The sequence below is a fragment of the Aythya marila genome (genome assembly GCF_965140915.1).
Source record: "Aythya marila genome assembly, chromosome: 3".
NCBI classification, from domain to species: domain Eukaryota; kingdom Metazoa; phylum Chordata; class Aves; order Anseriformes; family Anatidae; genus Aythya; species Aythya marila.
The window spans coordinates 28,808,808-28,823,314 of record NC_139044.1 but is presented as its reverse complement, the minus strand read 5'-3'; positions in this window follow the sequence as shown (position 1 = coordinate 28,823,314).

Below are 14,507 nucleotides of genomic sequence, written 5' to 3'. Positions count from 1 at the left end.
TTATTGCACAACCACAAACATGGAGGAGTATAGTAAGAAATTGCAGGAGTGGGCTAATATGTCTGGGATTAATAGGGCCAAATTGGTAAAAAGTAGATAGTGCTTTTACTGGTGGTGATGTGGCCTGGCCTGCAGAAGTTAATATTTTGAAGAAGAAAAGAAGAGTGGAAGAATTGGATTGATGTTGGCTTGCTGACTTCAGCGCTAATTTCCTTCATCATGCTGAGCACTTTCTCGAGGGGTCTGAACCTACGTGCAGTCTTGTCACCTTCGAACATAAGGGGAGACACACGTTTGCTCTTCTGAGAGCAGATAAGCGCCTCGAGACGTTGCTCTGCTACAGGCATTGCTTGGTAGTTAGCAGGCTGGCAGATTCCTGGGCTAGTGGTGGAGGCACCCCTTGAAACAAATCTTGTAGGACTTTTTATCTGTCTTCATGGTCAGCTTGAAGCTGCTTAAAAAGAAGTCAAGCAATTGCCTGTGGTGACCAGGTGCCATGTTGTAAGCAATGTAAGCAAGGGTTACTTAACATTGCCAGAAGTCAGGAAGAGGATGGTTATTCCATTCATGTCCTTGGATTTCACAAGTGTTTGTCCTTCAGGAGGAGGACATCATATTATTAGATTCAGGTGTGTAGGATTTATGTATATGATGGTTTTGTGGTGGTAAATATTTACTATGATGGTTGTAGAGATACCATCCAGCAGGTTATGTCAGAGTAACTACTCCCTGTAGGGGAAGGCACAAAGAGTGTGTGCAGGCTACTGCTGCCAAGGCAGTCGGGAACCACGCTCATGCAATTAAAACAAATTGCCTTTTTTATTCCAGCATTAATACTAATGCAAATTAAGGCTCAACTGCAAGCCAGTTTTATTCCGGGCTGGCTTTGCTGATTGCTTCTGTAGGTTGACTTTGACTAACACAGAATCATAAAATCATAGAACATCCTCAGTGGGAAAAGACCCACAAAGGTCATCGAGTCCAGGTCCTGGCTCCACGCAGAACCCCCTAGGAGTTAACCCCAATGTGAGCGCTGTCCAAACACTTCCTGAACTCCAGCAGGCTCAGTGCTGTGACCACTGCCCTGGGGAGCCTGTCCCAGTGCCCGACCCCCCTCTGGGTGCAGACCCTTTCCCTAACTGCCAGCCTGACCCTCCCCTGTCCCAGTTCCATGCCGTTCCCTCGGGTCCTGTCGCTGTCCCCAGAGAGCAGAGCTCAGCGCCTGCCCCTCCGCTCCCCTCGTGAGGGAGCTGCAGGCCGCCATGAGGCCTCCCCTCAGCCTGCTCTGCTCGGGGCTGAGCAAACCAAGAGACCTTAGCCGCTCCTCAGCTGCTCCATAGAAAAGTCTTGCCCTCTAGACCTGTCACCATCTTTGTACCCTTCCTTTGGACACTCTCTATTCTTTTTATGTCTTTCTTAGGCTGTGGTTTAAAAAACAGCACATAGTACTTGAGGTGAGGCCACATCAGCGCAGAGCAGTGTTCCAATACTCCCAGTTACCCGTACAAATGATGTTTCTGTACAAATGGTCTTTCTAGCTACAACATGAGCTGTCAATTCAACATACTCCTCTAAAAGCCTAGGAAATGAAGGCAGGCTCCTGTGGCTTTATTTCTTCTGCCAGATCTTTTAATGTTATTCAAGTATATGATTCAAAAAGAACAAGGGGGTTCTATAGAAAAGAAAAGAAAAGAAAAGAAAAGAAAAGAAAAGAAAAGAAAAGAAAAGAAAAGAAAAGAAAAGAAAAGAAAAGAAAAGAAAAGAAAAGAAAAGAAAAGAAAAGAGAAAAGAAAAGAGAAAAGAAAAGAAAAGAAAAGAAAGGAAAAAAGACATATAAAACTTTATCAGTTATAATTTCACTTAAACTGTCAGAGGTAGAGCTACCTTTAGAATTTCCTGACTTCTTGGTAGCAACTGGACTTAAGCATGCTAAAGTCCAGACTAAAAACAGAACCAACATTTTCCTAATTAAACAACATCTTTCATATAATGAAAATGTTTTCTATTTTGCTTATAAAGCATGTCTTAAATTTATTATTGGTGAATACAGAAAGACAGCTTTCTTATATGACATTGTAAATCCCCTTCATGCAGACGATGGTAGTATTTAATTGTCTGGTTTTGGTCCATTTCTTTTTAAGTTTCAGCCTTTTAAGACCTAGAATATATTTTCTGGAATTGAAGACTTTAGGAGATGTGTGTTACTTCTGAAAGAAATCTGTGTAATAATGACCTAGTAATCATGGGGTTATAGCAATAGGAGTGTGGAACATGAGAGGTTTGCTAGTCCATTCCTTTACCCCACAGGTACTTAACTTACGCTGTCTCATCCCTGACAAACTTGTCTAAGTTTTTTAAAACACTTCCACAGGCAGGGATTCCCCAGCTTCTCTCAGCAATCTGTTTTCTAATTGCAATTAAATTGAAATTATATTAACAGATTATTAGATCACCTATCCCAACAATTGGCCAATTTGCAGAAAATGAATTATTTCAGAAATCTGCCATATTGTGGTCATATGACTTTTTTATATATATATATATATATATATATATATATATATAAAAGTCATATGACCACAATATGGCAGATAATATATATATATAATATATATTACATTTCTTATTTTTCTACCAGTGAAATCATGTCATGGTTTTGAACCTGTGAACATTATATATTTAGATCCTCCAAATCAGAGTATTGCTGCTTTTATCCCTGCCAATGAGTCCCAGAAACACTTCACATCTTATTTTTTTCAAACTAGAGTAGCTGTCCTGAGGTTTCCATCAGGAATAGCGTGGAGGGGTATTATTATGAACTCTAAGCCTCGTGTTCCATGTCTGTCATATGAATGTGTCAGGTTTAATCTTTATTAATTCCTCAGAGAAAACTGAAGAGTAGAACTAATAAGATATTTGTATGGTAATTGTTTCTTTTGGGATGTGGTTTCTGAAAATTCATAACAAACTGAATTATGCCAGTAAGAAATTTATGTAGAAATAAGCTATTTAAACAGCACTGCAAAATTCAGAGGAAAAGAAAAATCTATCAAAGGCTGTTAAATACTCAGGCACCCTCTCAGGGTTAAGAATTCCCTCACCACAAGTGCTAGGGTACAATGAGTAAGTATTACTATGTGCTTCTCCTGTCCTTACACTTTTCCCTGTATATCCAACACTAGCTAAAGTAACTTTTTGCATTAATCACCGTGGCTCTTTATTTTTCGCTGAGATAAAAGCCTGGAGAAGGCAAAAACGTCTTTATTGCATTAATACACTAAGGTCTCGGCAACTGGTTCATTTTTAACACAGACAGTGCTAGAATATAATGACATCACTGAACCAAAGGGTAAGAGGAGAGAAGTGATGTTCAGGAGCTGCTCTGACGCTGTGTTTTGTATGCAACGTGCTGTTAAAGCAGGTGTATAATCAGCACTATACAGGGAGGTATAGTGCTGATTTTTGCTTTTTTTGTTAGTTTGTTTTTTTTTTTTGGGGGGGGGGAAGGAGGTGGGAGTGGGAGTAGGGTAAGGGTTTCTGGGTTTTGTTTCCAATTTTGTAATAAAGCACCAAACACTTTAGAGTACGCTCACTGGCTTATCCCCACCTTGCCTGGTGACATGACTGTCCTCTGGTAGTCATGCCAGCTGCAAAGTGCTTTGTTCCACTGGAAATAACTGGAAAGTGTACTTTTAAGTAATAAAGTGTACTTTTAAGACAGCTGCCATCCAAAATACACTAAGAGATTCAGAAATGTCAGCATACATTTTTTTCATCGTGCTAAAAGACCAGTTTTAGTATGCTAGGGCAGGATCTCCTATACCAAATAGTGCCCCTTGGGCAAGTGGTAGCGAAGAGAAAGCTCATGGCTCCAGAAGGATCTCATAAGAAATGGCTCATCCTTAAGGCTGAGATTTGAGAGATCAAAGCATAGCAGAATATATTGTTTCCAAACAGTTGTTGCAGATTTGCAGACACCTCAGGTGTCCCACTATGGTGCTCAGATTCCCTGGCAAGAATTCAAGGTTTTTCTCCATAAGTGTCGGGAATGACTTAATGTCTAGCATATAAATATTTCTATATATGATGAGAATTCTCCTACTTTCTGAGAAGGATCAGAGTTTAAAAACTTGGTATTAGTGTTTTTGAATCCAGTATTTTTTGCTCTCTTTCTGATGCCACGCTGTGACCTGGCCTCAAGTCTGAGTCAGTCTGCTGGTGGTTGACTACCAAGGGCTGTGACCTTCTGTCAGAATTCAATTTTGGAGACTCCTAGCTTCCCAGCATCAGGTGCTGGGCTAAAATCACTAATACCTATGAACTTACAGACCACCTGATGCAAGACAGCCTGGGGCAGAAGCTGTTTGTGCTCTGAGGTCTGGTAGAGGAGCCGGAGCTCTCAGGGTGCTGGGGGAATTGTTCCCAGGGTTCTGGTGGGATTTGTGTGCACTCTGCACCATCGTGCTGCTGAGGAAGCCCTCGCAGTCTCCTACCCTTAGTGGAGGGTTATTATCCTCACCCATGCCATTCTCCTCACCAGCAAGGTAGCCAGCTGCTCAGTAAATTCAGTTGCAGAGCTCTTGGGCATGGACATCTATGCTGTGGCTGCTGATCTGTGCAGAGAGTTTTCTTTATTTACCCTGGTAGGGCTTTTTTCCCCATAATTTCCCATGCTGGTGGTTTTATTTTCCTAGCATGTCAAACTCGTGCCTTCTCAGTACCTCTGCAGGAATGAGAATAGAAACTAAACATACACTTAATCACTTCACTTATAAGCTGTTTAAAATTCTTACAGAGTTGGATATAATTGATGTCTAATAGATGAGTTTTTCTGGTCAGCTAAAGCTAAAATAGCCTAATGGCAGTCGTGGTAAGTTACTCTTCCAGTTTTGGAGAAGTGTGTGTTGGCAGAAAGCTGCACTGCTTACTTCATCAAATCCAGTGCTTCTAAGACAAAAGAGGGGCCATTTCTAACACGAGGAAGGGAAAGGAGTGCTTATTTTGATGAATGGTCCTTCAGAGTGCTAGCTTGGGTTTGTGACAGCGTAATTCTGAGTAACAGTGTCAGTTCCATCTGATTCCCACCCCGTCCCCGCTCTTGGGAGTGACGTGTACATTCTGATAGTTTATGGTTTCCGTTTTACATTTGTTTACCTCCTGTGAGGACACTTTAAATTAGTTGATCACGATGATTGTTGTGATAGAGCAGTTTATCTTAAACCCACCATCTTTTCAGATATTTGTTCATGAATATTTACCAAGTAATGCTGTTCAAAGTTGCTTTTTCCAACCTAATACAGGCAAGTCTCAGATTCATTTGGAACATATTAGATGTCTCTTTAAAATTTTATCTATAACTGGCATAATTATCTGTTCTGACAAGATCTAGTGAAAGAACAGTCCCTAAAAAGAATTTCAGGCATTGTGCTGTTATTTATAAGTCAAACCCTGAAACAGTTCCCACAGCCCCACCATTTATTTATTAGATCTTATCTAGAAAAAATGGGGCTGCCAGGCAATCAGAGGAGTATCATTTAAGCATTTTGATTTAATTTAAACTTAATAACCATCAACTCCTTAACTAGTAGGGGTGTGCCTAATAACGTCACCTGTCAGTGTGCTTTTAAGTGAGCTTGACTTTGAAAATATAACTCACCAGATCCAAAGCTAAGGCAGGTAATTGATGAACTCCTGCAGATTTTAGGTGAGAAAAATACTACATCTTGACACTACTGATATCCACGTGTGTTGCTTTTTTTCAATTAATTTCACATTCATGTGCAATTTTTGTTTATAAAGAATGACATATGGACTGATTTTAGTTATTTTTAAAGGCATATCAGCTACAAACTGTCCAGAATCTTCACAGTTATATAAATTCTGGTTAAGCCTAAATTGTTCATAATCAATACAGCTCAGTTGCTGGGAAGTTTGTAGAACTCATTTTAACATACATACCTCAGTATTTCACCAAAACACTAAGCTTTCCATATCCCTGTAGCCTTCTGATAGCTTCACATTGATTGAGGTTATTAGTGATTTTGGGGGAATAAAGAGGTGAGAGTACATACACTGGGAATTTTGACAAGTGCTATCATATCATGTAATCAGTACAGAACAGCATAATTCAATAAACCCTGCTTTCTTGTCCAGAATAAATCTTTATGTGGCCTCTCTTCCAGTAACAATGAGGTTAGCATTAAATGGCAGTATGTACTTGGGAAAAATAGGTCTGGGAGAGATCCTGAGACATGATTTTGTCCTGCTTCCTGTCCCAGGGCAAACACAAATATTCCTGCCACATCGCTGACAGCAGTTTTTCTACTGTCCACTTTAGGACCTTCAGTGAGGGATATTCTGCAGCCTCCCTGCTGCTCTTTTCACAAAGAAATGCTTCCTATTGCCTTTCTTATCATCTTCAGTGGGGTGCTTGGGAACTCAAGCAGATTCCTCATCCTCATCCATCTCCATCTCTGCTCGTTAGGAACCACATGTGGCTGATTCAGTTAAGGATCTAGCTCAATCTGAAGAGCTCCTCACACAGAAACATAAAAACCCAACAGCCTGTTGGTAATATCCAGAAAGGAAACAGCAGTTTCCTTCTTCTTGGACTTTGCCTAGTTGCCCTCACGATATATGAAGTTCTCTGATCCCCTTTGTGAACAGCTGGGGAACAGAGAAACAGAGAAGCTGCAGTCATTTGCCCAGATGTCTTGGAAGTACGGAGTTTAATATTTAATTTTTAGTACCAATGTATATGATCCTGTTGATGCAGCCTGATCCAGCTAATGTGTCCGAGCTGAGTAAGTCAAACTGCTAGGAAAGCTGTGATTTGGAGAGAAAGGTACCTCTTAGAAGAAAATAGAAGACCTGTATGTCTTCTATTCGAGTCAGGCTGGTTGGGGCTGCCAGCATGGAGCAGAAACCTGGGCAGTCTGAGAAGAATTGCTGCAGGTTGCTTTGTTGGCCTCCCCACCATCTTCCCAGCAGAATATTTGCCAGAGTTTTGCTTGGTGTTGGGTGATCTTTGTGCTACTGGAGCTGTGGCTGCATGAGAAAGTAACTCAGGGCAATGGGGGGACTGGATCAGTAGATAAAAGTAGCTGACATTTGTGTGGTTCACCTCACATAAATTACGAAACATGGTGGGCTTCACTAGAAGAATTAATGACTTTCACATGCTCCTTAGAGTCTCCAAGCAAAGAAGGGATCATTTGTGATGTTACAGTACCCCTTTATGTCACAGAAGACACCACACCTCACAGGACCATGCCCCTGTACACAATTAAAAAAATAATAAAAATGAAGCCTATGCTGTGTTTACCTCTGGCCTTACCGTATGCAGTGTGGAGGCTGAACATGTGCTTAGTTGTCTCCCTGCCAAAGGGTGAACCCTAGACAACAACCATGGTGCCAGTCTTCCCAAAAGCCTGTCAGCTCTGAGTATCCTGCCCTTACCAGCCTTTGGCACCCTACCCTATGGGACGGAAGGAGGCAGCCCAGAAGGCTCAGATGTTTAGCTCAGAGGAAGGCAGTGGTGGAAGACTGCTGTTATGCTGCTGTGTGAAGAGGTGACAGAACAGGAGGAGGAGCTGAAGTGTTGTTTGCTCCAGGGCTCCTTTGAAAGGAGTTGATGGGAAATGCGGTGGTTGGAGAGAAGCGCAACAGTGGCTCTTGAAGCAACAGCCACAAATGGGAACTTTGATAAAGGCAGAGAGCTAAGGTGTGGAGCTGGTGTCTCCTGCCCTGGAGGGTATGAAGGAACCTTATCAGCTGTGAAACTTTCTTTTCCCACACCACAAGCAAAGGCTTTGTCTCTATTTGTCCTTGGACCATATTCCCTTGCCAGGACCCCCAAAGGGTAAGCATACTAGTAAAGTGTGCATCTGTAAGCAAAGATCAGACATATAGTTACAGCGGTTGGTTGGTCAGCAAAAGCATTCAAATGCTACGAAGACTCCTTGGTGCCGCCATAATGTTCTGGTTCCCTCTCAGCAGTGCTGAGGCCCTCCTACAGATCTCACCATTGATATTCCATGGTTAGGAGGTGACACACTTATCACAGGCTTAGCTCATCTGTTCGGAAATATTCAACTTAATTCCCTTTTAGAGCCCCCTCCGGCTTCAGAAACTATTTTAGAATAATATTTGAAATCCCCCAGGCTATGTGCCAGCAGTAATTGACCAAGAAAACTCCATCTGGGGGAAAATTCTTCTAGGTACTAAAAATGAAGTTGTTCTCACCTGCATAGTGCCCTACACAGAGGAAATGAATGCATGAGTCAGATTCAAAACAAAACAAAACAAAACAAAACTCCCTTGTTTCATCACTCATTAGGACACATGGATTTCATCCTTAGTTGCATATTTCATTTGCTTGGTTTGCCTGCAGCAATTCTGGGCCTGCCAGCCTGTTTCCTCTCACATTGCTGAGGATACTCAAGTCTTAATGCTGTAGGACAGCAGCTGCACAGCAGCATCAGTGAACTAAAAAAAACACATTACTGTTGAAAAGATAGATCTACAAAGAAAATGTTCACTGACCCATCAAAAGCCCACTATTGTGATACAGGATGGAGTTCACCCATCACTGTGTAATTTAGATCAAATTGGATTTATCAATGTCTCAGACAATTTTCACTTAACAAATTGCATAAGGGGCACTTTACAAGGCTGCTGGGTGATTTTCCTGTACTCTGTGTGCTTGTGTCGAAAAAGAACACGGGGAACAACTTCTGAAACCCACTGTCCCCACTCCCATAATGACTGCAGGTCAAGCAAGTTCTAGACTGAAATTTGGCTTGGAAGTCAACGTGTTTGGTTGAACAATCTGTGTCAGACATGAGCGTTTGTATGTGTGTCCTGATCCAAGGGTTTGACTAACTCTGTGGCAGCTAGAGGCTGTGGCAGCAAAGCAAAATGGAAAGAAGGCATTGCAACCTGGCCAGCCGGTGCTGCTGCCTGCGTGGGGAGCGTGAGCCAGCGTCACCCCTCTCTTCCTCACTTCTCTTCACGTGGCTGTCTAAGTTATGTTTTATTAGAACAAAAAAGTAATTAAGTCTGGCAACACAACTCTCTGGACTACTACGTGAGACAGAATAAAGAAAATTTTGGAAACAAATCTCATGCTCTGTCTGCTTCGGATGTGAGCTGGGAAAATTCAGAAGGGAGTCTGGGAAATGCTACCTGACAGAGAGCTTACTCAATCCTGCAAACCCTGTCCATGCCAAACAAGTTCCTTTCACGTATACATGAGTTTCATTGTTACCAAGACAGTAATAAATCAGCTGGAAAAGTACCTTATGGTTGGGTGGCTAAACCAAGAGGGACCCAATGCAGCTGAATTTAGGCAACTGAATCATGCCTTCACTGTTCAGCAGCTTGAATCTGAAGAACCCGAGCCACAGCTCTGTACATTTAATCGGCGTCTTATATGTTGTATATCTATTCTTCTTTTGCTGTCCCCAGCTATGGAATGACCACCAAAGTTCTTTTCAATCATGTTGTTGGCAGACTAAGCATACATGTAAAGACAAGTCATTGCCAGCACCACAAGGCTATTCGCACTGTGTATAAATGCCATATCGAGGCATTTTCTAAGACCCATGTTTCTCCCATAAAATACCATAGCTGTTTTATTTGGGGCTTTATTCCTCCTTTGATGGCCTATTGACCACCAAATTCTGCTTCTTAATTTAGCTTCTAATTGCTTATTAGTCATACTGTAAATTTCTTTATGGCTTCAGTTGCACAGCTATAGTAATTAGCGTTTATGTTCCCGAGGCCTGCAAGGCAGTGCTTTAACACTGCACAAAGAGATGAAACACTCCGCTACAGAGCAGGGATTGTGCTCTGAGGATTTCTCATTTTATCTCCTTAAGTTTTGTAGAGCCTCGCTGTGGGAGTCTCTCCAGAAATGGGGTCAGGGGTAAATTCGGTAGAGTCATCCTGAGTAGATTTCACAGAAGAGATTCAGAAAAATGTTCATTTATGATCATGTAGTGTTCTCTGCATGAAGGAACATGCAAGCTTCTCCGCAGCGAACACTTATTAGTGCCCTGGTGTTTCTCTTATGAGGTGAAACACTTCTCTGTATTTCTGTGGACTCTTTCCGCTTGAAATGTGATTCTGTGAAATTTGATTGAGTAATTAATGATCTGTAGGGAGAGTTAAGCTTTTTAAATTTTGCACTTTCTCCTGACCATTACTCCATCAAAGCCTGGCTCAGTTTGGTGCCGTTTATATTGCTCTGACCCACGCCCACAAGAGGCTATCGGGGGCCTGGAAGTGCTGGGGCCCTGCTCCCTCCTCCTCCTCTCCCCCTGCCTGGGCCTTGTGATGTAGCGCCCATTTCTGCAGCTTGTCTTGGGGACCTGCAGAGCTTCTGGGTGAGGCCAAGAAGCACCTCACCACAGCAGGGGACAAGATGGCTGGGCTGCTGTCCCTTGCCGGCCCCTCATGCTGGGCAGGCCACAGGACTCCCTGGGAGCAGTGTGAGGCGCTGTCATGGATGGGCCAGGCCAGGGTGCTGCCACCTGCAAAAGCCAGCCCCAAAACTGCTGGGTTGTGGCAACTGAAAGGCACCAGCTCATCCTTTTATCATCCCCAGTAGGTTTGTCACAGCTACTTCAGCATTTTTAGAGCAGGTGACTCAAGCTAACCCAGCCTAGAGCACAACCACAGGAGTTTTCTCAGAATGCTGTAGGAGGTGGAGAAGATCCGGTCGTGGCTACACATGTGGGTTTGCAGGCAGGCAGGCGGGCCCACAGCTGCAGCTTCTGCCGCTGCGAGCACAGGAGGAAGGGGCTCGCTAGTGCCAGGATGAGTTACACACGAGTTACCTCATGCCACAGCACGCCGCCATGATGGCCACATCTCTCCTTCTGCCCTGCCTGTTCATTGCTCCATTTTCACATACCCACATTGTTCGTGTCTGTGATGTGTTCAAAGGCTCCAAGCTGTTCAGGGGGCAGCAGCCTGCGTGCCTCTCCCTGCCTCCCACCCTCCTCATCACACCCCTCAGGCAGCTTGTCCCACAGCAGTGGAAGGACGAGGAAGGTCTTGAGATGCCTTCACCCCCTCCCACCCCAGCAGAGATGGCAGGGTTTGTGACCTGCACTTTCACAAGGCAGAGGCTGTTCTTGGGTGGGCTTGGAGGGTGGCTCCACCTTCCCTGAGAAATGCTGGGGGGGAAAGGAGTGGGGGGTGCAAAGGGACCATGCTCCTCCATCTCTGTCCTGCTGCTCCCACCCCAGAGGCATTTGTTTTACCTTTAAAAGCAATTATTTTCATACCTAGAGCACAGCCTGAAGATTCGAGTCCAGATATTTGAAAAGCAGTGCAGAATTTTGCCCTGACTGCTTGGTCTGAATGCTGCTCTGAATGCAAACATCCCCTCTTTTTGGAGCCTTCAACCTGAGGTGTTTCCTTCACCATTTCATCGTGCTGCACACAGCGTATTCCTGTAGGTTAAGCTGTTAAACGAGCATATCTCAGAGCAATACCAGGGTGGTATGTGCTGTGAGTGATCTGTGAATGCTCCTGGCATTCTCTCCCCCTGCCACGCCAAAGCGACTGCTCTTGGGAAGTATCTTCAGTCATTGTTCAGGTATTCTCCCATAAAAATGGAAGATTAAAATTTATGGAGTTGATCCATTAAAAATAACCTACTTCAACATGTTTTTTTCATGCTTGCAGACACAACTTAAAGTCAACAGTGGTTTCTGGTGGCAGAAGGTGACCTGGGAGGTCTGCAAGGAGGGACAGAGCCAAGGTTCCAAGGTTTTCCTGACCACCAGGCACACACTGTGGAAGCTGCCACTCGTGGAGATGAAACAAAAGCCCATTTCTGCTGTTCCTGGTACTTCAAAACATGTTTCAATAAGCCTCCCCCAAAAATAAGGAGAAAGAAGTATGGAGTAGCATCCTTACTCGTTTTTGCTGTTGTCCCTTCCCAGGTGGATTAAATGAGCTTGAAGCAAGTGACAGTGCTTTTTGCCAAAAGCAGTTGATTGTTTCTGTCCTCATTACCTATTGCATGTCAAAGCAAAAAGCCCTTGAAGATCAGCACAATCCAGCCAGGAGCTGGAGGCTCCCTTTCTCCCTGAGGGATGGGCTCCATGCTCCCATGCTTACCCCTGCACCCAGCAGCATGGGGAGCGTGCAGCACCCCTTCCTGCAGGATGGTGTGTAGCTGGGGCACCAGCCAGGAGGCTGGGCTGGGAGTGGGGCAGCAGCACCTTGCCTTTAAACCTCTTAACACGCATGGAAGCTGTAAGGCTCCCGAAGGGCAAAGGAGCTTAAAGAGGTGACAGCATCCTCCAAGGCTCAGGAATCCCCCAAGGCATTGCTCTGCCAGGGTGAGCTGCTTTGGGAGACCTGCAGGAGTTTGGGTGCCTTGCTGGATCTTCCTGATTTTTTTTTAAACCTAAGAACAAAAGCTGAAAGAATCACACACACACACATCAGTCTCCTGTCTTATGGTTCTTTCTATCTCCCAATGCTGTTCAGAGGAGAAAAACTGAAAAAGTAGCTCCTGACGCAGTATTTTGGTAGGCAAGTATCCGGTTTGGTACTGGCAGAAACCTAGGACAATGAAACAAGACAACTTGGAAGTCATTACAAACAGCAGGCAGATTTAGGAAGTGCTTTATTTTAAGCTGAGTTTTGCTAAGCACCATGTGGACTTTGATTTCCACTTACTATAAAAGCCCAAAGCATGCCTATATAATAGTAAGTGGGTACAGGAGCTGCACAGCCTATTTCTTCATCAGTTCTTGTTCACTGTTTTTACTGAACTTTCCAAGTCTCTTCAACATAAAAAATAATTGACTTTTACATTTGCATTTGAGCTTGCTACATTATTACTGGATCTTTCTAGTCCTTTCTGCTCAGCTCGTATTTGCTTAATGGCACATTAAATCATTTGTTTGAAGCTGGCATTTCACTGCAGTATTAGCTAGCGATTCTAACAAGGGGCCGGGGTCTGAAATTTAAGATGCAGAGCATCTTTTAGGGAAAAAAAAAAAAAAAAAAAAGAAAAGGAGAGAAGATTCCAATGCTCTTGGAAATCCTCACTTTTAGCATGCTGTTGTGATGAATGAGCTGAAGTATAGAAGAAAAATAAACTCAATTCCAGCTATTCAAACACTCAGCAACTCCTTCCAAGCAAAAAAACAACAAGCTATTGTGTGCTTGTGCTGGTAAGGCTGGGAGGAGTCAAGAGCTTCCCACAGGCAAATTAGGAAATGGAAAAGCAGAACAAAACCCACAACCCTCAAAATCCCAAGCAAGGAACACAAGTTACTTTCTGTTTGTTTCAAACATGATTTGTGTTATCATTAGGTGGTTTTAATAGGGCTTCAGTCTTACTCTGGGAGGAAAGCCCTGGCTTTGCTTGAGCAAACAGCAATGACCACTCTGAGCTGGGAAACACGAGGGAAGCAGCCTAACCCACATTCACCATCGCACTGGAGCACTTACTGAGAGCTGTGTCCTCCTCCCGTCCTCTCATATGCTCTGGGGGTTGACCACATTTAGCTAGAGCCCAACCAAACTTGCCAGTGCCCAGCCCAGCAGGGACACAGCTGACACACACCATTTATCCAAAGACCCATATAGACTGTGCTGGGACCAGACCTGAACCCCAAGAAAGGTGCATCCTGAGTCCTGCAATATTTGGGCATCTTGTTTGGGTTTGTATAAAGGTAAAAGGGGATAAGGAGGTTAAAAAAAAAAAAAAAAAAAGCTACCTGATAAGGAATCTTAGAGTTGAAACTCTTGAGTTTACTTTGACCAGTCCCCATGAGGCATATGTGAAGCCCCTCTCCTTCAGTTTCTTCAGCATCTTCCAGAAGATACTGGGAGCGATTTCTTCGCTTTCAACCATGTGGGGTAAGAGAAAGCACAGCGAGTAATTGTCAAGTGCAGCAGGCTCTGCTGCAAGGATCACAGGGTTAACACACCACTTTGCAAAGAGCAGGAGAGCCCCCAGCCACCCACCCATGGCAAGAAGGGCACCAGCCCAGCTCCGCCAGGCCGCTGCTGCTGCTCAAAGCCACCCTCTGGTGGACGGGCAGCGAGGCCAGTGCTGGTGAGAGCAACCTCCCTCCCCGGGGAGACCTGGGATACCTGCAGCCCTCTGCCTGCCCCAAAGAAAATTAAGATTGCACCAGTGCAGGAGTCTCGCATTCTGCCATGCGGACCCTGTTTTATTTTGTGATACGCAAACTTTTGTGGACCAAATCTTTTGAGAAATAAGGGATTCCTACCATAGTCCACTAGAAAAAGGAACTGTGAAGGGGTGCAGTTGCTTCCTCAAAGTAGTGCTATGGGATTCCTTGGCAACTTATCACATTGAAAAGTTCATTCATTTATTTTTATGATCTGATTTAGATCAAACCAAAGGACATTAGGCAAATTCAGAAACTATTCAATAGCCATTTCCAATGCATTAAGTACTCTGAAGGAAAACATTTATACTAGTGGAGCAATATAATTAAGGGACC